At 37.8% G+C, this 25,185-nt stretch overlaps 1 protein-coding gene across 1 annotated transcript in view; it reads left to right on the top strand.

The window, feature by feature from the left end:
• The first annotated feature begins 1,028 nt into the window (after positions 1–1,028).
• LOC110674862 (adenomatous polyposis coli protein-like) overlaps positions 1,029–25,185 on the top strand; it is a 78,713-nt gene continuing 54,556 nt past the window's right edge. The window contains exon 1 of the mRNA XM_021839375.1: positions 1,029–1,608. The gene's annotated coding sequence lies outside the window, so the exon portion shown is untranslated. The remainder of the gene's footprint in view (positions 1,609–25,185) is intronic.

Raw genomic sequence — 25,185 nt, 5'->3', positions numbered from 1 at the left:
CTCTTTGCCTTTCATTTCAAGCCAAACTTTTCAATCCGACGTATCTGCAAAAATAAACAAATCGAGATTTGCTTTGCATGGGCTTGACAAACGCATAATCTACCTATTGTGTCTATAAAAGTATTCCTACATCCATTTTTTGATTTTTAGAAATAAATTAAAATTATGCCCTATGTGCACTTTACTCAGTGTTTTTAATTTGGCTACATACACCCTTCGTTTGCAAAGCGACTCAACTGTCAAAATTTTTCATGATAGCACATACACCGTACATATGCTCATAGTAAAGCGACCTATATGTAGAATCAAAACATAAAATTTCGAACACCAGATACGTCATACTGTTTCCAAATCACTAAACATGTTGGAAATCGAGAGAATTGGATTTCCACAGTTGAGCGAGCTGACGGGTCGGCAAACTGATGTGGAACATCATCAGTATTCGGTTTAAGACAATATTTCTCACCAAATTTCGCACAAGAACTGTTCTCCTCCTGCTTTTGTTATTTACGGCTCCGTCCGGTGCTCCTCTTAGTCGAGTTGAAATTGGAAACATTCGGAAACTAATATTCGTTGTCGTTGAAAGTTGAAACTGACGAATTGACTAAGTTTAATAAGTTTTATGGGAATTTGCAAACCGGTGTATGTGCAACTTCAAAACAATACTGGTGTATATGACGTGACGGATGTGCAAAACGAACTGTCAAACCGACGCATCAAGCAAGGTGTATGTATCAATCAAGGTATGGTATCGACGAATCATCCATGGTGTATGTGAGCAGCACAAAGCAAAAGGGTTTATTCTCTAATTTTACCTGTTTTTCAATTAAATTCAAAACAAATCGGATTTGTTTAATAGTGGTTAGAAACAGTGTTCTTTTTTTCAACTTATAGTAGACATCGCAATAGAAAAAAATGCAAAACATTTTAAACAGGATTTAAAATGCTTTACAATATTTTGCATCGCAATTTTCTCGAAACCATCCGAGTGTTAGATACGCCGATTTGAAAAATCATGCTTGATTTCATTTTCCATTCGAGTGTTTGATCGGTCGACGGAACGAACGGACGGGTTCAGAAGTTTTACGATTTTTCGCTCTTTTGGTCGGGTTTTCCGGAGGATTTCAAGTGATTAGAACGCAACAACTATGCGGAAAGTCGTAACGATCCGAAAAATGAACTGAGCAAGAAGGAAAACGCCATCCATCGATGATTAAATGAAATTTTCCGAGTGCGTTTTCAGTTCTGCTGCCATTGTGATAGTGAAGTGAACGGAACATCCACCGAAGAAACAGTTTCAAAATCGCGTTCGGTCCGTTTTTTTTTTTGTCGGGAGGTTCGGAGGGTCGGGAGTTTTTTGTTGTGCGCAAGACCAAAAGCAGCGAGAAGCAAGGCGAAGGAGAAAAATTGATCTCTTGTCAAACACAAAAAGCAAAGTGAGGAACAGGAATTAAGCTGCGGATAATTTCCTGGAAGAATATGGTGTAAAAATTGCAGTGCCCTTGAGAAGAGTGATTGTGGTTTGATTTGTCGTCGATTGTGGAATTCGAGAACCGGAAGGATTATGCTGGATGCGGTCCGGATTGGATTAACTACGGGAAAATGCCTGTAAGTATTTGGGGGCCTAGAAGAGGACCAAACAGTGAGGGGGAACCCCTCCTGAGGGGCACGGGGAAGAGACTCAAAGATGGCCGAAGGCAAACACACAAGAATATGGGAAGAAAATTATCCTATTCTGCCTCTTCTGCACCAGTTGTTCGCCAGTTAAATGGGGGTTCTATTTTAGAAGAAGACGAAAAGTGGTCCCCCCGAATGACGTGACCCTGATGATGGATTTGGCCGAAATGGATGTCAATGTCTCTTTTCAGAAAGGAAAAAGAATTGTTTGCGGGGGTGAATCTGTGTCTCGTTTGGGAGCGGCCCCACCCTTTGGTCATTCCTCCGGATCTTCGTCCTCGAACTTAAAACTGGGCGATGTTTGGATGTGTTTTAGTAGCCAAATCTGAACAAGAAAAAGTGTAGGATCTCTGCACTCTTCAGAAGTGTTCCACACCACACACCGCTTAAGTCAATAAATAATATCGTAATTATTGTTGTTTGCCTTTTCGCGGGTGGCTCCTCTTCTCTAAGCGCTTTGCACCTTCCATTCGGGTGTTCAACTTTTATTTTTATTGTTCGACTTGGCGGGGAAGATAACGAGACGCACCTCGTCCGAATGGTTTGCGTTTTTTTTTGCACCCTGATGAACGGAGTCTAGCAACGAATACGTATATGAGAGAACCGTTCGGGCAAATGTTAGGTAGGCATTGTTATTGGGGCTTATTCTACGACTGGCGGGTGGTGACAATTCTCTACTTGAGTGAAGTGACTCTCCATTTGATTTACACGGCGAGTCACTTCACTCGAGTCGAGAATTGTTACCTCGCCATACGAGGCTGACAATTGTCACCTCACGCTACTCGTAGAATAAACCCAAGAGTATCTTCCTACCAGTCACACGATATACGCATGCAAAATGGTTAATTTGCAAAGAAAGTTTATCACTGTGGAAGTGTTCATGAGAACACCAGGCTGAGAAGCCGGCTCTGTCCCTGTTGGGACGTAACGCCAGAAAAAACATGAATTCCTCATTACTAAAAATGTATTTATTCAATTGTTCTGAATTGCCTAATAACTTAGTGAACTAGGTTCTGATTCTACATCCGTTTGACTGATCGACCGAATTGAGTCGGATTCGAATCTTAGATTCATATGTCAAAATTTGTGTTCCGAACATACGAATACCGGTTTGCTTCAATTTCAAATAATACTAGAAAATTTATGCTAGGAGGCTTTCAGAAGGATGCCCGTCAACTTGTACTCTGCAACATGACTAATTGGACTGATTTGGGAAGGAAATAGCTAACAATTTCTGGTGTTTTTTTTTATCAAAATCCATCAAAATAATAGTTGATTTCCTGGGAATTTGTTGGGTACATTTTCTAACAATTCAAGCATGATTTTTCAAATCGGCGTATCTAACACTCGGATGGTTTCGAGAAAATTGCGATGCAAAATATTGTAAAGCATTTTAAATCCTGTTTAAAATGTTTTGCATTTTTTCTATTGCGATGTCTACTATAAGTTGAAAAAAAGAACACTGTTTCTAACCACTATTAAACAAATCCGATTTGTTTTGAATTTAATTGAAAAACAGGTAAAATTAGAGAATAAACCCTTTTGCTTTGTGCTGCTCACATACACCATGGATGATTCGTCGATACCATACCTTGATTGATACATACACCTTGCTTGATGCGTCGGTTTGACAGTTCGTTTTGCACATCCGTCACGTCATATACACCAGTATTGTTTTGAAGTTGCACATACACCGGTTTGCAAATTCCCATAAAACTTATTAAACTTAGTCAATTCGTCAGTTTCAACTTTCAACGACAACGAATATTAGTTTCCGAATGTTTCCAATTTCAACTCGACTAAGAGGAGCACCGGACGGAGCCGTAAATAACAAAAGCAGGAGGAGAACAGTTCTTGTGCGAAATTTGGTGAGAAATATTGTCTTAAACCGAATACTGATGATGTTCCACATCAGTTTGCCGACCCGTCAGCTCGCTCAACTGTGGAAATCCAATTCTCTCGATTTCCAACATGTTTAGTGATTTGGAAACAGTATGACGTATCTGGTGTTCGAAATTTTATGTTTTGATTCTACATATAGGTCGCTTTACTATGAGCATATGTACGGTGTATGTGCTATCATGAAAAATTTTGACAGTTGAGTCGCTTTGCAAACGAAGGGTGTATGTAGCCAAATTAAAAACACTGAGTAAAGTGCACATAGGGCATAATTTTAATTTATTTCTAAAAATCAAAAAATGGATGTAGGAATACTTTTATAGACACAATAGGTAGATTATGCGTTTGTCAAGCCCATGCAAAGCAAATCTCGATTTGTTTATTTTTGCAGATACGTCGGATTGAAAAGTTTGGCTTGAATTCTTACCAACTTCTTGTGGAATGTTTGGTGTTGTTTTGGTGACAAAATATATTACAAATTCAAAGTAGATTTCATGGAACACCAATAAGATCCTTAAAACATCTCTAGAAGGGGTACATAGGGATTTCTGTCAAGATTCTTGGTGAGATGCTTGAAAAATTTCCATTTAGATTCATGACAAATTTTGAATGAGATCTTTACAGGAATCCTAACGGGAATCAAGGCGATAATTGACCAATTTCTTGAAATTTCTTCGAGAGGTTGGCGAAAAACTGAGCCAAAAAAAAAGCAAATACCTATATTGAAATTTTGGAAAAATTCATTGAAAATTCCATTTGACAGGATTACTGGAGTTACTGACGAGGATTCATGGTGAAGCTTTGTCAGGCTTACTGATTTGACTAGCCCTAGATCTATGACAAAGTTCTTCTGAGTGCCCTGATAAGATTTTTATGATTTTTTTTTCAGATTTATAGTTAATTATTCCAACCTGGGAGGGAGGCACCGATACTACACACGAAATATAAGACAACGTTATTTTGAACTGCAAGATAACTCCAGCTTGCCAACAACAATCAAGGCAGGCTTCGAGAAAATCGGTAGTTTCCTTTTGTTGTGCACATTCGATCTTTCCTGACAAACATGAAAAAAGGGCCACATTTTTCTATGCACTAAATATTCATTTTCATTAGAAAAAGTAGAACGATGCGTTTTTCAATGCTTTATGTTCAATCAGATTCAATGGTGCTCACGTGACATTAGGGCAAACGCTCCCTTAGTGGAGGTAGCTCCAATAGTGGAGGTAGTGTGTTTTGGCATGTTTCGCGCTAATAAATGATTATGTGATATTTTTGTATTATGTACGATGCGAAAATGATACAAGTAATCGAATAATATTCATGAAATTTAACCGTAAAACTATTTAAAACAATTATTTTGCTTAATTTTTTTGCTCCTTTGTACCTATAGTGGTGCATCAGTACCCATAGTGGAGGGTCCCATAAGAAATCAATGGTTTGCGCCACTAAAGGAACCATCCTTAAAATATACCTCCACTAAAGGAACAGTGTTCCTATTATTGGTGCAAGGCTTTTTGCAGGGAAATTTCAAATGAATCGTGATTTTTATACATTTGAATGATAGAAGGATTTGAGATCTATCGAATGATACGTTAAAATCATATATTTCATGATCTTAAGGCCTTTTGGTGCGTCATCACAAAATGGCTTCTTCCAAAATCATTAACATATTGTTATGATAGTATTGGTATTTGCAGCATCGATGAAATACAACTGCTAATCACCTGATTTAATGGATAATTTATGCGAAGAAAAATGGTTCAGGTGGTATTTCAATATATAAACAACACTTTCAGATACAGCATTATCAATTTTGCGACAATATACATGAGATTTATATTCTCGAAAAAAATCTCCGATTTTATGCCGCATTTCATTGCCTCACACAACTACACTTGTAAATAGAAGGTGCTTACCTTTTCCATTGTAATTCTGCAGCAAACATTTGTATTTTGGATTTTATATTGCGTTCACTACACTTCCACTAAACAAATCTTTCATTCACTTTCCTTAAAGGAACACATTTCAAACGGGAATCAAATATTTATAAAGTTTTATCAACCGCAACATTCAAAACTATTATGGCGGTGGTTTTCACTTGCTGCGAATCGACGCCGCCACCGCACACTGAGACATGCCTATGTTTATAGTCTAAAATATCCAACTTTTTTCCTGTTTATTAATTTGCAGTACGGAAAGGTTGGGCAAAGCATAGAAACTTGAAACACATACGTTGTTTGTTTTTCGATTCTCTCAAATTACGAAAACCATCTCTACGAAGCATAAAATCATACGAAGAGTTTATCAATTTGGACCACCCAAAATAATTGAAAAGCTCCACAGTGCGATGCGTCGGGATGCGTCGGGACGCGTCTATCGTGTGTGCACAATCATCGCGATCGTTGAGCGCAGTGATGTCAGAGTTGCTATCTGTAAAATCATAGCATTTAATGTGAATTGATCACAAAAATCATTGAAATTTCATTAAATCAGTGATCTTGTGATGGAAAACTATTTGCAAAATAATAAGTTTTTATAATATGCAGCAAATGTTCCGAAAACTAGCATATAACAATTGCTAGAAAAATCTGTCACCAATCACCTGGCAACACCATCATCTCTTGCAAACATAAACCGTACCGATGCATAACAAAAATATGCGATAAATTCAATAAAAAACAGAGAAATTCCGTTGCCCTTCATTAAATCGTAATGTTTTCTTTTGATATGTACGATTGAAGAGTTGATTTTGATTTCCAATACTCGTCAATCTACTAAATTTCCCATGTGTTTACATAAAAATATGCTAAACACAAATGTTATATTTTTTGTTTGTTTGTTTTGAAAATATACATGGAAAGGCGACACTACAACTATTACATCAATGATGATTCTAATGATTCTTTGAGTTACACGCCGCTTCACCTTAACACCGTGTTTTAGCAATTTTCCCTTAGGTGCACCACTAATGGTACACTTGTCCTACTTGCGTTATGTGCATGAATTGATTTTCATTCGATTTCTATCACTTTTGAAGAAATACGAAAATGTGTTTAATCAGTTACGCGCTGTTTTCATGTTAGTCCAATGTTTGAGATCTGGGCTCACAGTGACAGTTCGTGACAGCGGAATCTCGGCTCACTATGACGTACAGAAATTTTGTATTGGTTTCTCCCTCCCAGATTCCAACCATTCCTAATTTGGGAATCGCAACACATTTCTTGTAATATTATTTGTGAATTCATGGCAAGTTCTTTGATGGATAATCAAACAGCGAGATCTTTAATGTATTCTCGGACAGACTTTCGTTAAATCCTTGAATTGCGACCATACCTTTGAAAAATTGCTTGGAAGATGTTTTGTCAACTTATGTCAATAAATTTAGCCATCGTCATAGAAGAGAATTTTTTTTTTGGCGAAATATCGTTTTTGTTAAAAAGATCTCTCCATGGCTACAAATGAGTATCACCAGCTCAAGATTTTTCCAGGAATCAGCCTTGGACCATATCTAACGCATAAGTCCGAAGGCATTCTTGGAAGTTGAAGAACAGGCTATTGAACTTTGTCATTTCGTGGAAATATAGTATAAATTTAGATATACAAACAAAGCAAATATTTGTTCATATATATTTTTCTTTGAACTTCCTATGCTTTCTGCGTGCTCTTCGATATACCTGCGAAAAGTAAAGAGCGCAAAGAGACAGCGTAGCATCAGATCCAAAAATAGATTCGGTAATAGCATAGTATGAATTCAGGCGTTGCGCTTTAGTACAACAGTCAAATTGATCCTTGCTCTAGATTGCTCTAAATTGAGAAGAAAAAAAATCTTTTTATCTATCTATCTATATATAAACATAAAGGGGGCCCAGATAGCCGTAGCGGTAAACGCGCAGCTATTCAGCAAGACCATGCTGAGGGTCGTGGGTTCAAATCCCACCGGTCGAGGATCTTTTCGGGTTGGAAATTTTCTCGACTTCCCAGGGCATAGAGTATCTTCGTACCTGCCACACGATATACACATGCAAAAATGGTCATTGGCAAAGTAAGCTCTCAGTTAATAACTGTGGAAGTGCTCATAAGAACACTAAGCTGAGAAGCAGGCTCTGTCCCAGTGGGGACGTAACGCCAGAAAGAAGAAGAATATAAACATAAATGAAATGGTGTTTGTATGTCACGAAATGGCATAAGAACGGGGGGCAATGGACTTACATGATTCTATCGCCGTTGCATTCTAAAAGTGTTACGACGTGATTGTGTAGGGGCCCAGATAGCCGTAGCGGTAAACGCGCAGCTATTCAGCATGACCATGCTGAGGGTCGTGGGTTCGAATCCCGCTGGTCGAGGATCTTTTCGTAAAGGAAATTTTCTCGATTCCCAGGGCATAGAGTATCTTTGTACCTGCCACACGATTTACACATGCAAAAATGGTCAATGGTCTAATCCACCGGTGTACTAAATTCACTCGGTCTGAGAATTGTGACACTTGAGCGGGGCACGCTCCCGTATGATCCCCACGTGATCTGGACCCGCTCTAGTGTCAAAATTCTTCGACCGAGTCAGTTTAGTACACCAGTGGATAAGACCATCGGCAAAGAAAGCTCTCAGTTAATAACTGTAGAAGTGCTCATGAGAACACTAATCTGAGAAGCAGGCTTTGTCCCAGTTAGGACGTAACGCCAGAAAGAAGAAGAAGCGACGTGATTGTGTAAAGGAAAAGTTTTGGAAAATTCTCCGGAATAGCTGGAAAATCGACTGAAAAGTTTTCAGTGAAAACTAATCTTCCACTTTGTATGGGAGTCTAGTAGCATCTGTCAACAGCCTACTTGATAGCAAGACAATAAGACCATCCATTGGTGTACTAAGCTGACTCGGTCGAAGAATTTTGACACTAGAGCGGGTCCAAATCTCGTGGGGATCATACGGGAGCGTGCCCCGCTCAAGTGTCACAATTCTCAGACCGAGCGAATTTAGTACACACATTGAAGTACGCCGCGTTTCACCACTAGTTCTTTGAACATTTCAGTAACACTTTGTATGTCCACCAGAAATCCCAAAAATCCTGTTTTATACACAGATTGTAAAACTGGTTGACCTGATGGAAGAAGTATTGATTTAATAAATGTGGTCGCATCGGCGAATACTTGTTCCGTTGCTGTAAAATTGTCAATGTCCAATGGTTTTTTGAACCCTTCAGCATTTGAGTTCATGCTGTTGAGAATATCAAATAAATCGTTGAACATCTTAACAAAATCTGCTGTAGGCTGCGAGCCCTCAAACCCCGGTTGATTTTGCAGAGACTTCAGTGCATTGCTCACACTTTTGCTAAGAGTCTGTGCGGCTAGAACGACTTTCATCTTCTGGGTTTGAAAATTGATGTGATGATTCGAAAAATTGGGAGCCAGTTGCAAGCCACTATGATTCTGAATTCAGCTTCTCTAAGAACGACCATCGATTTATTTATTTATTTTTATTTTTATTTATTTCGTCAACCGACGTAGACTAGTACATTTTACATATACATATTTTTGTTTCATTTCTTAATACTAAAATTATGAAATTTATAAAAAATATTGAAAAAGAAAGTGTAGTGTAAGTAATGTTAATTTCATTTTGTTTTATTTTATGCGTTGCGATTTCTTATGGATTTGAAGTATGTTTTTAGATTTTGCCGAGACATGGTAAAGTCAATAGTTTCGCAATGTTGATTGTAAATGGCCATCATTTGATTTAGAGGCCCGTTTTTGGCATAATTTGTTCGATGATGATTTGTCAAGAATAAGTTACGATTTCGTAGTTGCCTAGAAGGAGCGTAGAAATTTAATTTTGATAAGATTTCTGTAGAATCAATACGTTGCGAAACGATATCATTTACAAATGAAACTCTTGTGATTTTACGTCGCTCTTTCAAAGTTTGTATGTCAATAAGCATGCAGCGTGCTTTGTAGGGTGGAAGTGGAAATGATGTCCAACCTAATTTACGAAGAGCATATAGTAGAAATTGTTTTTGTACAGATTCTAATCTTTCCTCGTGTGTGATTGAGAAAGGAGACCATACAATGCTGCAGTATTCCATGATTGATCTTACATATGCAATATATAGAGTTTTAATTGTGTATGGGTCATGAAAGTTGTAGCAGAAGCGTTTTATGAACCCTAGCATGTTATTAGCCCTGTGAATTATTGTATTGTAGTGGTCTACGAAAGAAAGCTTAGAGTCTAAGATTACTCCTAAGTCCCTTACTCTTTCACATTTTTCTACATTTTGATTTCCTAATGAAATTGAAATTCGTGGTGTTGTTCTTTTTCTGCTAAATGATATTATGTTGCATTTTCTTACATTCAGTTCTAATAGGCTTTTTTGCACCATATGTAGAATTTTTCTATTTCATTGCGGAATACATTGATGTCTTCTTCATTTCTTATTTCCAGGTAGAGCTTCATGTCATCGGCATAAATTAACACTTTGAGTTTATTGAAAATGAAGGAAATGTCGTTTACATACATAATAAAAAGAAGAGGTCCCAAATGAGAGCCTTGAGGGACACCCGAAGTGACTTGAATTGGTTTTGATTTGTTTCCTTTGAATTTTATTATTTGTTGGCGGTCAGTTAAATACGATTCAAGCCATTTCAGCAGTCTTGGCTCGATTCCAATTTTTTTTAGTTTGAAAAGTAGCATTGGTATGTCTAGGCGATCAAATGCCTTGCTAAAGTCCGTATAAAGAGCTTCTACGTGGTTTCCATTATCCATTGCATTCAATGAATAGTCAACAAATTGAAGTAAATTTGTTGAGGTCGAGCGACCTTTAAAGAAGCCATGTTGTGTGTCAGTAATTCTATTTTTGATTTGAAGAAATAGTTTTTCGTTGACAATTGACTCGAAAAGTTTTGGAATACAAGAGATAATGGCTATACCACGATAATTACGTATGTCAGATTTTCGGCCAGATTTAAAGATAGGCACTAAAAAGGAGCTTTTCCATATTTTTGGGAAGATTCCGGATTCAAGGGATTTATTAAAAAGCCAAAACAATGGCGCTGTAAGTTCTTTTGCTAAATTTTTCATAAATATTGGTGGAATCGTGTCAGGGCCGGGACCTTTTGAAGCGTCCAAATTCATTAGAGCGTCTGAAATTTCCCGCACATTGATTTGATTCACACCAATATCTCTAGAAAATTCCGGGTAAAACGCAAAATAATTGCGATCGCGGTCTTCTTCCGAAAATGTAGTATAGATTTCTTGGAAAAAATTTGCATATAGATTGCAAATTTTTTCTGAGTTGTCACCCACATTTTCATCAAGGTGCATAACAGATGGAAAATTGTCAGATTTTAGTTTTGTTTTTACGTAATTGAAGCAGTTCTTTGGACAGGACTTTATTTCAAGTTCAGTTTTTGAATTATATTCTTCAAAAGCATCACTGATGGCAAGATTCAATTGATTGCAAATGTCCAAATATTTTGCTAGGTTTTCATCTTTCTGATGTTTCTTATAAATTTTGTGTGCCTTCTGCTTCCGATTTTTCAGATTTTTTATGTGGTTGTTATACCATATTGGATGTTTTGTACTGAGGTTTCGCCGTATTTTTTGGAAGGAATTTCTTGTTTTATGATTTCTAGTACAATTTCATTGAATATGTATGCAGCAGTTTCGACACTTCCTTCATTTCTTGTTATTTCTTGCCAATTAACACTATTTAATCTACATTTAATTTTTTCATAGTCTGCTGATTTGTATTCAAAGGCTTCCTCGTATTCATAGTCGTTGAGTCTTGCATTCTTATGGATGAATAGGGAATATTCGATTGCTGTGTGAAACGCTTCATTTTTCCATAATGGATTCAATGACTCAGTTACACAGAAATCTTCGTTAATGTTTGTCAATAAGAAATCCAAATAACAGTTTTGCAGTCGTGCATCACCATTCACAGTTGATAAAGCAGATTGCGATGAGAACACATTCCGTACAAGCTTGAGCATATGACACGCATCCAGTATAACGTACACCGGATGATCTCCAGAGGGATGCTTGAAATGCGTAAGTAGTGGTCTATCATTGATTTTCAAGTTACATCCAAATGAATTTGCAACTGCAATGTTAGTTGCAGTACCATCAAACGTAAAACCTATCACTTTAACGTTAACCTTCTCCAACGCTATCATCACGCTTTCTACGATTTTCTTTTTATCGCTTGTATTGAGTCCAGCGGTCAAATAATATGCTACCGGAATTTTCCAATCTTCCTCTACAGCAGATGCCATAAAGACCAATGCTTCCTTAGCTGACGTTAGTTTATTACTGTCGCATAGGAAGAATAATGCATCTCCATAATCAACTACACCGTCAAACTTCTTTCTATGTGGATTCCATTCAATTTGATGACGGATAGCCATCTCGTCCATCGATAAACTGACCATCAACTGACGCCCTGCACTACCTAGTTCTTTGGATTTCGACTCAAGCACTATCAATGCTTCTGCGGTCACTCCTGGCTCCCCATCAACACTGCAGTACCATCTTGCAACAGTCTTTTCATGTGGCAGAACGTTATTGAACGATTGGCGAACAAACCGTTGCAAAACTACGCAAAATCTCGCTGTATGGAATCCCTCGATGCACGTTATTGATTTCTTTTAGAAGCTCTGAATCTGTTTCATATTTCTGAAAAAGAAAAAGTAAACTAAGTTATTCCTTTTGATCTATCAAAAATAGAATCAAACCACTAGTGGGTTGTGAACATGTTTTATTGTACCACAGAGGCGTCGCGTTAGCATGTGCAACATGTGCACTGCACAGGTGGCATCTCGTTCATCCTGACCACCAACAATATGTACTACTTATCAATGACAATTTAATAATTCATTCAATTAACAACCATTTGCAATCAATTAACAAATTTTGCTTTACAAATGAAATGAAATAAGCGTTTTGTGGCGACGCGCAATCTGAGAACTTTTTTTTTTCCTCGCACATTGCTGCGCGACACTTTATCCCACGCTACACGTTGCTGTCTGTGACGATGAAACCCAACGTGTGCACTTTCATCGGGAAACGGGCTGCCCGGTATCATACACGCAATGCTGCCAATAGGCCTTTTCATGTGACAGATCCGTCTATGCATTTTGTTTATATCGGTGGAGGACCGGTGCTAACACGGGCCTGACATTTTCATAGAAAACTGTCAAACTGCTTCCCGATCAGCTGATTTGAGACGTCATGTGAATAGGCCTATGTGGTAGAGAGCTTTTCGAACTACAAATGCTAGTGTGTGAGTAGCCAAAGCGTCAACTCCGGCCAGTGCACATCTTGCTACAGCAACCAACCAATTCGATCAGTGTGAGAACGCAGATGGGAATGACGAGAGAGAAATCTATCCACGAGAGAGATTCCTTCAGCTTGCTCTCTTTTTGCCTTCGCGCCGTCAGAAATCAGCATCATCACGCGTGAAGCGCACTGTGTCTCAGGCAGTGGAAGATGGCTTTTTTTTCTAGTTTACTTTCAGTAAACTAACCTCACTTTTTGCATAAAGGGTGTCCCAGAAAGTTTAGGCACTGCCATTTCGAGACTAATGCAGATAAAAATCTGATTTTCCCACATTTCATTCTTTTACTTATCAAGAGTAGATTTAGAATTTAAAGCGATTTTTTTTCGCTACCTGTTTGTTGTTGCTGTTACATTTCTGGAAGCTCTTCATGAGTTTTGTACAAATCGCGTTATTTCTGAGCGACTTTGCTCTACGAAATTTGTGCTGAGTCATTAAGTACGTTCAATAAAAATCGAGTATTTTACACGATACTAACTGTTTTGGTTCATTTTTGTGTAAAGATTTGGTGACCATTAGTCACAGTTTTGAATTACAAAATTAGTTAGAAATAAGTGCTGTTGAAATTGCTCTACTTCTTCAGAATTTATCATTTCTCGAAAACTTATTCATATAGACTCAAGTCAAAAAAGTATACAAACTTACTTTATCGATCCTACGTGTTTCGCATACTAAATTCTACACGTTTCGCTCTGAACCAACTCGGTTTTTCACTTTTAGAACGTTTAATTTCCGATTTTACAAAACGACGAAAGTAAGATTTTCAACTTTCGCAACCTAACCACTACTTTCGTCGCCCCACTGTATGGAGAGACAAAGTGACTTAACCACGAATCAAACAAAACACTATTTGAGTCGATTTTACACTGGTAGAAAAACGTCGCAAGTAACTGAATGAAACGGCTTATCATTTTGTCATAAAATTCTTGTGTGAAATAAAAGGAAATCCATAGTTTTTGAACGTGAGCTCATTGTATGCAAAATTTGAGATATGTATACGCCGAAAAAATGTTAAAAAGGTGATTCATTTTAAAACAGTTTTAGAAGACAGGTTGTGATTCTTCTGAATTAATTTTCTCAAAACCGTATGGAAGTTACTTACGTCGATTTGAAAAAGTAATCGAGATTTAATGATGTCTGATTTTAAAATCACATACAATACGTGTTGATTAAATTGGGTTGTTCAGTAATGACAAATTTACCAGTTTTTATAAATTAATCGAAAGCGGACTACTAATTTCAAATAGTTCCAGGGCACGGAAAATGTTGAAACTTTGAGTTCTGTTTCAATTTTAAACGTAGATTCAGAATAAGGTACCGTGGGGCAAGTGGGTAATGGAATACGCATAGTTAATATTCTTCAAATTATAGAGACTTTAAATTGAAACAAATGAGGTCGTGTATATTTTTTAGCTTGACTCCCACCAAATATAAGCAGCATGCTAAAATTGATTTTTATGAAAAATTTAAGAAAAAAATACAGAAAAAATATCTCCTTACTTTTCACTTGCCCCAAAAGTGGGGCAGTGAAAAGTTTATCGTTTCGAACAATAATTTCAAAAACAAACAGTTATATTCACGATTTCTATAAGCTTTAACATTTGTTAAGGCGTCCTAATGAACAATAATATAAGTAGCATGTAAAGTGAAAATAATAAAGTAGCATGTAAAGTGAAAATAGTAAAGGAAGAAAATTTTATCCTTTTCACTTGAATTTTCTTCTGTTCCGTTATGTTTGTTGAAATGATTCGATAACATTATAACTGCAACATTTCCAATGTTAGTTCTTACATTATAGGACAGCAATTGCATTTCTGCTCTGTAGAATTTCCACCGCTCGTTATTTGTTTTCAAGAAAGTCGGATATGACGTCGGATAACTCTTCGGGAGAAATCAAACGGAATCCTTCAAAAACGTATTTAGAATCTTTTTTATGTGGATATACCTATACCTCATTTTTATGTTTTGATCTAGCATTACATAGACATTCCACGAGATTTCCGCGCGTTCTCTAATATTGCAACTTTTCAGTCAACGTATTCCTTTTAATCGGCTGCCCGAAGTAGACATATTGATATCGTAATGTTTGGCAAACTCTTTTAGAGAAGTTACATGATTTCTAATAGCTTTTAACGCTTTGAGTATGTGTTTCTTAAATTATCAGCACGTTGTGTTTTTCTATGATAATTGCGAACCATGTTTGCTTATAGCTACTTAAAGAGAAAACACAAATTCAATCTCTAATGATCAACTTTTCACTTGCCCCACCCTGACAAGAAAATTGACTGTGTTTCAATTTTGTTATTTTTTGGTCTATGTCGAATTAATTCTAAAACTTTTTTTATTGCAGTTTGAAACTGTCAGAGGGGACAACTAAGAAGTGGTACATAAAATAGTTTTCCGCAACGTTTTTCCACTGAAAGTATTAAAATAAGATTGCACGCTGCCAACTTGTTACGGAGTGATAGTTGACAGGTTAACAATCTTTCGCTCTTTTATGCATTAATAGTTTAAAAATCTCAGGAATCTTTTACCTATCGTAATGTTCTGAATGGCCTCGAAGATTTACGCATGAGTTTAAGACTTTAATTCACATATTCAGTAAAATATACCAATTATTTTCACTTGCCCCGCGGTACCTTATATAAAAGCTGAATACCCTTATACAACTCTATTGATAAATTTAACTGAACAGCCCGATTAGTAATTAAAATATGCAATGTTTTGATTCTATTGAAAGACTAAGTAAAAAAAAATCATATTCCAGAATGATGATTACGCTCTTCTTACGAACACCTTAGCATGACATGACAAAAAAAGAGATAAAGTTAAGTAAGCGGTGCACAGGTGGATAATTAGGTCACGCGACGCCTCTGTTGTACCATTTACATTTGTAATAATTGCAAACTCTTTAACTTAGTTTTTCTAATACTACAGCTAGTCTCACTGTTACACATATATGTGCATTCATATCTCTCATTCAGTGTCATAAGGGCGTAACTCCAGTGACCGTTTTCTCTTTAGATTAGTAGAAGTAATTCAACACATTTTTGGAACATTTTGCGATGCAAGATGATGAAGGACGATGAGTACTTTCTACTGAATAAAATATAAAAGTCGAAAACCTTCTCCCGCTCAATTAGTTAGAGGAAATCGATCACTGCAGTTACGCCCGTATTACACTGATCGCGAGAATTTATAATACGCATTTAATTTATTATTACCCACCTGAAGCAATAGTTTTCCTTCGGCGGAAATCATATTGTTAGCTCTTAGTTGCGACATGACATCGGCAAACTTATTGGCATTTTTGCGCAGCACCAAATTTTGTTGTTTCAAACGGTTAACGCGTTTCTGTGCATCCTTCAACTGCTTCAATACTTTTGGAAGTGCTTGTTTGCTAGCATCGGGAGACATTGATGCAAGATCTTTGATATCACCAGCATATCGTATTCTGAAAGAATAAAGCCAGGATTAAACAACGATGATGCTTGATCATTTTGAAAAATACCTCTGTGAATTCGTTGCTTTTGCGACAGTAGCTGCAGTTGCCGAAGGATTCGTAGGCTGTGGCATCGTAATATGTGGAAGCGATATCACACTATTCTTAGTTTGCTGCCGGGATTGAATGGACAGCATACTGTTGGCAGCATTGAACTAAATAAGTGGAGCAGGTGCACGTTCCGTTCGCACGTTGCCTTCTGTTTGGATCGCCAAACGAGTTGAATCTCTAATCCTGGCAAGGGAAATCATGGGGTTTGCACTATTGCTGCTACCATCCTTGTTGGTACTGGTCGGGGTTTCTGATCTTTCACACTCTGCATCTGTACGATCCGCACCGATGAACTTGATTCTACAATTAAAAAGCCAGTTCGGAATTTGCTAAACGTTCGTTGTTTGTCACTTACCGATTTGCATCGCTCAATCCGACGGTTGCTGTGGTGCTCATTGACTCTGGAAGTAATCCATCGCTGATGTTGACAATATTGGGTTTGTAATTTCCAAGATGTTCGCTGGTCCATGTTACGGATCGAGAAATAAACGGATCGCCGACCTTGCTTCGCTTGCAGCTGATATTTTCTGGCATCGTGGGTGCCGTTTTCTTATGTGCAGAATCCGAAAACGATGAAGCATTGATGTGCTTAAATGGAGTTCTGATAGTTCGACATGTTTTTTCTGTTGTTCTACTGGAGGCGAGTTTGTTTTCGTTGCCGGTTTCTTGCAGTAATTGTAAACTTGGCACAGCATCGCGGTTCAATTGCCGCCTTCCGTTCACTTCCACAAAATCGCTAGCGGCGAAATGTCGTGAGCATATCCTAGCGTTCCCTTCTACGGAGTAATTACTGCCAGCTTGAGCTAGTGCATCCTTCCATCGCTGGTTTTGCCGTGGATTCACAGGAAATCTTAAAATGAAAAGAAGTCGTCGTTATGAATGTTTTTGTAATATACTCTCATAATTACCTGTGAGAAGACTCTCCTCCATACTCCTTTGGCAGGTACATGTTTGTACCGCACGAAAAAATAATGCATCGCATTATTCTTTGTTCTATAATGCACGATTTAACTGTATATTTGACCGTAGACTTTGAAAAAACTTGAAGGATTCGTAGCTAAGTTTGATTTTTGCAACCAAACCAAAATTCGGAGCACGCAAAACACAAACTTTCAAAACAATCCTTTGTTGACAAACAATCTCATCGACATGTTAGGTAGGCGCGAAGCAGCGCTTATACCCCCTGCTATTTTCGACCAGGTCACGATTTTGAACAGCATTCGCAACAAAAAGTCACCAAAGTCACTTTTCTCATGGAAATGATCACTAAGGTCACGGTTCATGGGCACTGATAACAGTAAAAATCAATATTTTGAGCATTTTTGTTAGGTAATCTAATGACAAACATTATTTTGATCTCGTAGTCAAATAATCAAAAATGATTTTTGAAATGGATTTTTGAATCTTTTGCCGGGTTTCTTGGAGAATTTTGTGACAGTCCTGTAAGTTTTGTATATGCATTTTATAAGGCTTATGTTGACTTCCAACCCGGTGATTATGCTTAGGAATAGATTAAATACTGGTAGAGGAAAATACGATGAATTTCTTGCACAAGCTTCCAAGATAACCGAAACCAACTGAAAATCGAGTACTTTACCTTTCTACATAAATACACGTGTCACCTTTGTTTTGATGTGCTTAGGTAGCCATGACTTTTGTGAGTTAAACATGTATGAATATTCAATAAATATGGATTTTTCTCATATCGTCTATTAGTAAAATCGATTTTAAACGAGATATAAAAATATCATCTTCTCCAAACTTTACTGCAACGTCATTTATTGGAAAGATATATTTTTTGAGGTGCTCATAGTTGATATACAAGGCATACAAAATAGCTCATTTTAAGATGAAAAACTCAAATAACATGAAAACCATAAGAAATACAACTTTGGTATGTTCAGCAACGTTGTAGCAAATAATAAGTTTAAAAACTTTGTAGAACATAGTAGGCCAATAAAACTAAAATATAAAACACTTAAGAACAAAAAACGATTTTTATTAAAAATACTTAATTATCTCGGCTCTTAAGCAAAACCGAGAAAAAGTTTGTTCGGCAAAGTTGTTTCTATGATCATTTGCTACAACTTTGCTAAACATACCAACTTCTTCTTCTTCTTCTTCTTGGCATTGACGTCCCCACTGGGACAGAGCCGGCTACTCAGCGTAGTGTTCTAATGAGCATTTCCACAGTTATTAACTGAGAGCTTTCTTTGCCAAAGTTGCCATTTTCGCATTCGTATATCATGTAGCAGGTACGATGATACTCTATGCCCAGGGAAGTCAAGGAAATTTCCATTACGAAAAGATCCTGGACCGACCGGGAATCGAACCCAGACACCTTCAGCATGGCTTTGCTTTGTAGCCGCGGACGCTAACCACTCGGCTAAGGAAGGCCCCTAACACACCAACCTAACACCCTAACACCCTAACATACCAACTTACGATTCGTTAAAATAAAAGAGTTGGCGTATACGTCACTCTTGCGATCATCGTAAAAAAAATGTTTGATCTGTACATTTTGTAGTACTGAAAATTCTGAACATATTCTCAGAAGAAATTATGGCTCTAAAATCAATAAATCTTGACGAAAACCTCATGTCCGCCCAAATTAGCTTCCTGGACCAGTGTGCACTGTTACGGCTCACCAGCCGATTGGTATTTAGAAAAACTAAAGTTCATAGACACAAATGCCAAGAAAATTAAACATTTCTTCGTAAGAAATGGTCAAGAAATTTACTACAGAGAGCTCCATTTGAAATGGCCAGGGTGTCCATTCAAAACCAGTTTTCCAATTCCTAAATTTTATTTATATATTATTTATGATTTTTAAGTTTAAATTTAAAACATCCTGTGCGAAAAATAACGGTTTACATTTATTTCACCTCTAGAAATCATAGGAAGTTCAGAGCGACTTTCGAATCATATGAATTAAATTTTTGTTCTGTGTTAGTTTGCACTAAATTTTCAAAAAAGACAAAGTTCAAAAGCCAACCAAAGATCAAGGGCTAGACAAACTAGTGATCCAGACAAAACTCCGCCAAACAGAACTCTAAATGTATGTGTCTAGGATTTCAGTAAATCGCCCAAAAAATTTGCCAAAAAACTACTTGGAAATTCAAGAAAAATCAGTCAACGTTTTTTTTTTCTAGAATCCATAACACAGCGTAACAAAAATGACATGTTTGCGTGTCTCAAGAACCAAATTATGTGTCTCTAGTAGATTTGGGGCTGCTGAATCTGATGCCGTTCTCAGAAATGTTCCAGCACGTCACAATTTTTAGCTACAGGTCGCCAAAGTTGTACAAAACACTGCTTTTATTAATGTTTACATGAAATTTAAAGTACAATTTATCATAGTTTTTTGTAATCTAATCCACCAAACATGCAAAATAGAACTTGAACTTTCATTTCAGACATAATTTGATTGAAATTGCGCGATTAAATTTCGATTAAACCGATTTTTTCAACATGCTTGCAGTCTCCATACAAAATTCTTCGTTTCTTCTATATGGCAAAATTCAACAATTCTCTAAACCATCAAAAAATAACTTTTCCGTATCGAAACTAATACAAACTTTGATGATAAGTATTGTTATACACATAAAGTTTGAATTCAGTGGCAAATTAAGCCAATATATTACCTTACAAGCTGGGAAACTTGCATGCAAGTTGGCTGAAATAGTCATTTTTTGCATTTTCAACAGTCAATATCTCAAAAACTGGACGTGCTATGATATTTCTGAGAACGGCAATGGATTCAGCAACCCTTAATTAAGTGAATAGCGGTATTTTGGTGCTGGAGACAAAAACGTGTTCCGCAGTGTAACAATTGGAACAGTAAAATAATCGTATTGATTTCCGTCCTGCAACGATCTCATAAAAAATTGCAATTAATTTAAATGAAAAACTGTGAAGCATCTCACCCAGAACCTTGCTAGAAATTCTAATGTACTCTGCTGTTAATGTTTCAAGGATCTTCTTGATGGACCATCAATGATGGTCCGTAAAATCTTCTTTGCATTTTTTGAATTTATTGCAGTCAGCAATCTACAGAGCATTCCACAAAAAATCGATAAGAATTTTTAGTAAAATCTGAAAACAACTCCCCAGGAAACCAACGATACTTTTACAGAATTTTGATTTAAAAAAAAATACTAGAAATCTTGCCAAAAGTTAGTCACGATGCGAAGTACAAATTGGCAGTGATGCACCTCCTGGCAGATTTCTATTTTCGTCTATTCGTGATCAAACGTCAACATCCCACCGCAAAATCGCTAGTGTTTGGAGGTGCCAAATAACCTCCAAATCATCACCTCCAAGTTAGTTCTAATAACCTCCGTTATATGCAATATGGTGGCGCGTCGATCGTCGCAAGTTTATCGTTAAACAGTCAATAGTGCTTGAAAATAAAACAATCCGGTATTCTTATGTTTGAAATACATAGTTTCCCGATGTGTTGTCCAAATTTCCGAGTATTTCCAGTATTTTTCCTGGCCATTTGTAATTCCTGGGTCACAGAGAAACAGACGTAGCACTTAGACCAAATCGCGATGAAAATCATAGTCGCGAAAACATGTACGCCTAATGCTAAAAACACTATACAGTCGAATTTCGTTCGTTGCACTATCTTTAAGTGGGCTACGTTTTAATTGGGCTCCCGTTAGTTGGGCTATAGCCCACCTAAAACGAAGGCAAACGTCATTTTCTGACATGAGACGCAATTTATAAATGTTGGTAGCTCTGATTTTCTTTTATTCCATGTTATTTGACAGCTCGAAACTCAGCCCGATTAGTGAAAGTCTTTCACTAAGTGGGCTACAGGTTTAGTGCAACGAACGAAAGTTGACTGTAGTTGGCCGATGGACCAACAGGTGGTGGTAGTGTGTAAATGTCAAACACAAACAAAAACGACGCGAGCGCTGCGGGTGGTCGATTGGCCACCTACCATATATTCAAATCGATCGTTAAAAAGTTGGTCGATGGACAGCGATGAGAGTGTGACGTCTGTTTTTCTGTGCCTGGGTTTTCCAGTTTGTTTTTCAGATCTTCTGAATGGATGGACATCCTGATTTATTGAAAACTGCATACTGCGATCAAAGAATTGGGAAATTCGGGGAGCTATGCAGATTTCATCAAAAATTTACGAGATGGAAAAAAATTTAACCAGCTCTTAGAAATTCATTCTAGAGTTCCTTCAAGAATTACTCTAGTGACTGCGGCTGATATTGCTTAAGAGTTTTCTATAGGTTTTTGAGTATTTTTTTACATATTTAAACTCAACAAGATCTGATAAATTTTGATATTCTTGAGGAAGTTATGATTTTTTTTATGCTTTTCAACATAATTCGTTTGAAAATATTCAACAGAATGTCCCGGAAAAAATCGGACATTTTTGACAAATTTAAACATCCTCTTCTTCAACTTCTTCTGGTGTATTTGGCGAGTTCGCCTTCTTCGGGACCACATTAACGCCCTTCGCTTCGTACAAATCCATCACAGGCTTGGCGTAATGACACGAAGTGAGATCCGGCCAGAACAGCGTGGGACCACGGTGAGAGCGGAGGAAGGGCAGCAAGCGCTTCTGCAAGTATTCCTCTCGATAAATCTGCCCATTTATGGTACTGGTTGTAACGAACGATGCCGTGCCATCCACACTCGCAGATCGCATGCCACAACAGGTACTTCTTCGCGAATTTGTCCACCTTTCTCTTCCGGAGCTTTTCCGGAATCTCCATGCGGGACGTACCGACAGAAAACCCGAGGCTGGGGATTTGTTTGGTGTCCGCCTTGATGTATGTCTCGTTGTCCATGACGAGACAGTCGGGCTTGCCCAGTCACTCACGGTACAGCTTCCGCGCACACTATTTGGTCACCGTGGTTTGCTTGTCAGTCTGGTTTAGCGCCTTCCTGACCTTAAAAACACGTAGCCCAGCCCGCTTCATGGTCTGCTGGATGAACCACTTCGACGAATTGACCTTTTTTGGCTACGTCTCGGGTGGAAAGGTTCGGGTTATTCTTAAAGTACTGCCTTATCTTCCGCGCCTTTTCTGGGTATTCCGTTTTCGGTTTTCAGCCGCTTCCCACGTGCCTCTCGATGGTCTTCGTCTCCTGGAACATCTTCACAACGCGGGACACGGTGGAATGGTGGATTCCAAGCCGATCCACTTGTGCGACTGACCAGCATTATCGATCACCGCGCCCAAGATTTGCAGGTGTAGCTCTTCTTGTTTCGAATGCATCTTGAATGCATCAGATCGCGATAAAATTTTGCACACATAAACATAACACTTTGAACTAGTATTACCCAAAAACCCACGCGATAAAAAGTTACACCCAAAGCAAAGTGTCGTATTTTTTCCGATTCCAATCTTTATGTACAAATAAAGTTGATTGAATTGAATGTCGAGTTAATGTTATTAGCTATAACTTTTCTAGGGCTCTAGTGGGGCCCTTTCTCACTTTTAATCAACGTTAATTGTACATATGCAGTAATGCTAGCTTTATACACACCGTTTATATGCATAAGTTGCTGCTTGAGTATTATGGTTACTTGGGATGTATTGAGCACTTGAATTGGCTGAATGAAGCTAAACGGGTTTTTTATTATGATTTGCAGTTTGTCAATATTATATCGTCCATTTTTTGGGTATAATGATTGGAGATGTTTTTGGCGGAATACCAATTCGAATCCTTGAGCTTAGCTTAGCTTAGCTTAGCTTAGACTGACTACACATATCAATGGTTGCTATTCCGTGATTGACCGAAGTCAGTGAAAATGCACAAAGAATCAACTAGAAGTTCGGCTGGGATTGGCCATAATCTTCTTCAGTGTGCATAATTCAGTGCCTCTATTTATACAGGGTCAATAACGGCGCCGGCCACGTCCTTGCAGTCAGGTGGGATTGGGGGAAGGAATGTTAGTGTGTAACCTTTGCTTTTTGGAGACCGTGTTTGCCTCTGCATCTCCACAAAGGTTACTGGGAGGGATGTTTGTTAATGGGGAGGATCGTTGGGTCATAGGATTCACTTTGATAAGCGATTAGACCATGATAAACAATGATTTGTGAGATATATACATGCTTATACGTAAATATAATATTTTCATTTGAAATGAACAATTTCTATGTAGAGGAAAATTTTGCCGACACTTGAGGTGACGAACCATTCAAAGTTTGTTGAACAAATACCTAAATGTAACATTCCTACAGCTGTCAGGACGAAAGCATGGGTTATTATATTTTACTCATTTGAAAAGAAACAAAAAACTCGATTGGTTGGTACATCATAGAACACTCTTATTCTTATGCCGACACTTACAGTGGCGAACCATCCAAAGTTTGTTGAATAAAGTGAACCTTTCGCAAGTCTACACTTGTAGTGTCGAACCATTCAAAGTTTTTTTAATTACAAAAATAAAGGTATATAAGAGGTGTTCTGAAAAAAAAAAATGTTAAACATAAATAAATCATGAATCAGAGTTTGTGTCGACACTCACAGTGACGAACCATCCATAGTTTGTTGAAAAATCATATTTACATCCCACCATTGTAACGATTGAATGTGCAGTCATACATATTTTATAGATTAGAAATAGTAGCATGAAACGAGCTCACCAATTAATCCGTTATCCTTGACTGAGCAGCCACAATCCACTTTCGGCTTCACTCGTTTGCTCGGCTATAAAAAGCACTCAGGAAAAAAAAAATTAGCGCGCGACCCAAAAAGAATAAAAAAAACTGTTCGGGCTTTCTTGACGCACTGCCCAGGAGCAAGCGTCAAGGTCGAAGGATCAAACAGAACTAACCGATCGCGGCACTTTTTCACTTTCTTCAACCGAACTCACCGATCACGCCACTTTTTCACTTACGAGACCGACGCGCGACATGTTTGATCCTGCCCTCGTCGCTTGCCCCGGCAAAAGCAAGTGTCAAGGTCGAAAGATCAAACAGAACTAACCGATCGCGGCACTTTTTCACTTTCTTCAACCGAACTCACCGATCACGCCACTTTTTCACTTACGAGACCGACGCGCGACATGTTTGATCCTGCCCTCGTCGCTCGCCCCGGCAAAAGCAAGTGTCAAGGTCGAAAGATCAAACAGAACTCCGGAATACCAATTCGAATCCTTGAGAAAAAAAACTGGCATCGAACTTGTAGGAATTCTTCAGGAACTCTTCATAAAATTCTCTCGACTGCTTTAAGAGTTGTTCATGGAGCAAGTGCTATTAAATTTATAAGTTTGGTAAATTCAGGAAGTTCTGATGAAATTCTTTCTTCAAGAAAGCATTAGTTGACTATACTAGAATAATTCTAGCAGGGAAGCCTGCAAGAATCTTCGAGATAATCTCTGAAAGAACTATGGATGAAATTTTGAGAAAATCCGTGGACATATTTTACTAATAACTGTGTTCCACACCACACACCTTCTTTAAGTCAATAAATAATCTGGTAATGATTGTTTGCCTTTTCGCGGGTGGTTCCTCTTCTCTAAGCGCACCTTGCTCTCTTCCATTCGGGTGCTCAACTTTTATTTTTATTGTTTGTCTTGACTTAGCGCAGCCGATAAACCTATGGGGGTTTGCCTTTTTTTGCACCCTGCTGAACGCAGCAGTGACGAATATGTAGATGAGAACGCCATTTGGGCGAATGTTAGGTAGGGTGGTTGAGCCAGTGATACAATAATTATCATTCTAAAGTTAACGTGAAATAGAATAGAACGTTTCTTCTAATG

This window comes from Aedes aegypti, chromosome 1, assembly GCF_002204515.2.
Source record: "Aedes aegypti strain LVP_AGWG chromosome 1, AaegL5.0 Primary Assembly, whole genome shotgun sequence".
NCBI classification, from domain to species: domain Eukaryota; kingdom Metazoa; phylum Arthropoda; class Insecta; order Diptera; family Culicidae; genus Aedes; species Aedes aegypti.
This window is presented reverse-complemented; position numbering and strand designations above follow the sequence as displayed.